Below are 3,074 nucleotides of genomic sequence, written 5' to 3'. Positions count from 1 at the left end.
TGTGCATTTCGTGTAATGCGGGTTTTTCAGTAAATTCTAAGTTTTTCAGTGCAACTCATTTATATACTATGTACTATATGTGCGTTTCTTATATTCTAAGTTTTTCAGTGCAACTCACTCATATACTATGTACTACACTGTGCGTTTCTTAAATTCTAAGTTTTTCAGTGCAACTCACTCATATACTATGTACTACACTGTGCGTTTCTTATATTCTAAGTTTTTCAGTGCAACTCACTCATATACTATGTACTACACTGTGCGTTTCTTATATTCTAAGTTTTTCAGTGCAACTCACTCATATACTATGTACTACACTGTGCGTTTCTTAAATTCTAAGTTTTTCAGTGCAACTCACTCATATACTATGTACTACACTGTGCGTTTCTTATATTCTAAGTTTTTGAGTGCAACTCACTCATATACTATGTACTATACTGTGCGTTTCTTATATTCTAAGTTTTTCAGTGCAACTCAATCATATACTATGTACTACACTGTGCGTTTCTTAAATTCTAAGTTTTTCAGTGCAACTCACTCATATACTATGTACTACACTGTGCGTTTCTTATATTCTAAGTTTTTCAGTGCAACTCACTCATATACTATGTACTACACTGTGCGTTTCTTATATTCTAAGTTTTTCAGTGCAACTCACTCATATACTATGTACTACACTGTGCATTTCGTGTAATGCGGGTTTTTCAGTAAATTCTAAGTTTTTCAGTGCAACTCACTCATATACTATGTACTACACTGTGCGTTTCTTATATTCTAAGTTTTTCAGTGCAACTCATTCATACACTATGTACTATATGTGCGTTTCTTATATTCTAAGTTTTTCAGTGCAACTCACTCATATACTATGTACTACACTGTGCGTTTCTTATATTCTAAGTTTTTCAGTGCAACTCACTCATATACTATGTACTACACTGTGAGTTTCTTATATTCTAAGTTTTTCAGTGCAACTCACTCATATACTATGTACTACACTGTGCGTTTCTTATATTCTAAGTTTTTCAGTGCAACTCACTCATATACTATGTGCTACACTGTGCATTTCGTGTAATGCGGGTTTTTCAGTAAATTCTAAGTTTTTCAGTGCAACTCACTCATATACTATGTACTACACTGTGCGTTTCTTATATTCTAAGTTTTTCAGTGCAACTCACTCATATACTATGTACTACACTGTGCGTTTCTTATATTCTAAGTTTTTCAGTGCAACTCACTCATATACTATGTACTACACTGTGCATTTCGTGTAATGTGATTTTTTCAGTAAATTCTAAGTTTTTCAGTGCAACTCATTCATATACTATGTACTATATGTGCGTTTCTTATATTCTAAGTTTTTCAGTGCAACTCACTCATATACTATGTACTACACTGTGCGTTTCTTATATTCTAAGTTTTTCAGTGCAACTCACTCATATACTATGTACTACACTGTGCGTTTCTTATATTCTAAGTTTTTCAGTGCAACTCACTCATATACTATGTACTACACTGTGCATTTCGTGTAATGCGGGTTTTTCAGTAAATTCTAAGTTTTTCAGTGCAACTCACTCATATACTATGTAATACACTGTGCGTTTCTTATATTCTAAGGTTTTCAGTGCAACTCACTCATATACTATGTACTACACTGTGCGTTTCTTAAATTCTAAGTTTTTCAGTGCAACTCACTCATATACTATGTACTACACTGTGCGTTTCTTATATTCTAAGTTTATCAGTGCAACTCACTCATATACTATGGACTACACTGTGCGTTTCTTATATTCTAAGTTTTTCAGTGCAACTCACTCATATACTATGTACTACACTGTGCGTTTCTTATATTCTAAGTTTTTCAGTGCAACTCACTCATATACTATGTACTACACTGTGCGTTTCTTATATTCTAAGTTTTTCAGTGCAACTCACTCATATACTATGTACTACTCTGTGCGTTTCTTATATTCTAAGTTTTTCAGTGCAACTCGCTCATATACTATGTACTACACTGTGCGTTTCTTATATTCTAAGTTTTTCAGTGCAACTCACTCATATACAATGTACTACACTGTGCGTTTCTTAAATTCTAAGTTTTTCAGTGCAACTCACTCATATACTATGTACTACACTGTGCGTTTCTTATATTCTAAGTTTTTCAGTGCAACTCACTCATATACTATGTACTACACTGTGCGTTTCTTATATTCTAAGTTTTTCAGTGCAACTCACTCATATACTATGTACTACACTGTGCGTTTCTTATATTCTAAGTTTTTCAGTGCAACTCACTCATATACTATGTACTACACTGTGCGTTTCTTAAATTCTAAGTTTTTCAGTGCAACTCACTCATATACTATGTACTACACTGTGCGTTTCTTATATTCTAAGTTTTTGAGTGCAACTCACTCATATACTATGTACTATACTGTGCGTTTCTTATATTCTAAGTTTTTCAGTGCAACTCAATCATATACTATGTACTACACTGTGCGTTTCTTAAATTCTAAGTTTTTCAGTGCAACTCACTCATATACTATGTACTACACTGTGCGTTTCTTATATTCTAAGTTTTTCAGTGCAACTCACTCATATACTATGTACTACACTGTGCGTTTCTTATATTCTAAGATTTTCAGTGCAACTCACTCATATACTATGTACTACACTGTGCATTTCGTGTAATGCGGGTTTTTCAGTAAATTCTAAGTTTTTCAGTGCAACTCACTCATATACTATGTACTACACTGTGCATTTCGTGTAATGCGGGTTTTTCAGTAAATTCTAAGTTTTTCAGTGCAACTCATTCATACACTATGTACTATATGTGCGTTTCTTATATTCTAAGTTTTTCAGTGCAACTCACTCATATACTATGTACTACACTGTGCGTTTCTTATATTCTAAGTTTTTCAGTGCAACTCACTCATATACTATGTACTACACTGTGAGTTTCTTATATTCTAAGTTTTTCAGTGCAACTCACTCATATACTATGTACTACACTGTGCGTTTCTTATATTCTAAGTTTTTCAGTGCAACTCACTCATATACTATGTGCTACACTGTGC

This window comes from Mus caroli, unplaced genomic scaffold (genome assembly GCF_978045245.1).
Source record: "Mus caroli unplaced genomic scaffold, Mus_caroli_1 scaffold_25, whole genome shotgun sequence".
Lineage (NCBI taxonomy): Eukaryota > Metazoa > Chordata > Mammalia > Rodentia > Muridae > Mus > Mus caroli.
This window is presented reverse-complemented; position numbering follows the sequence as displayed.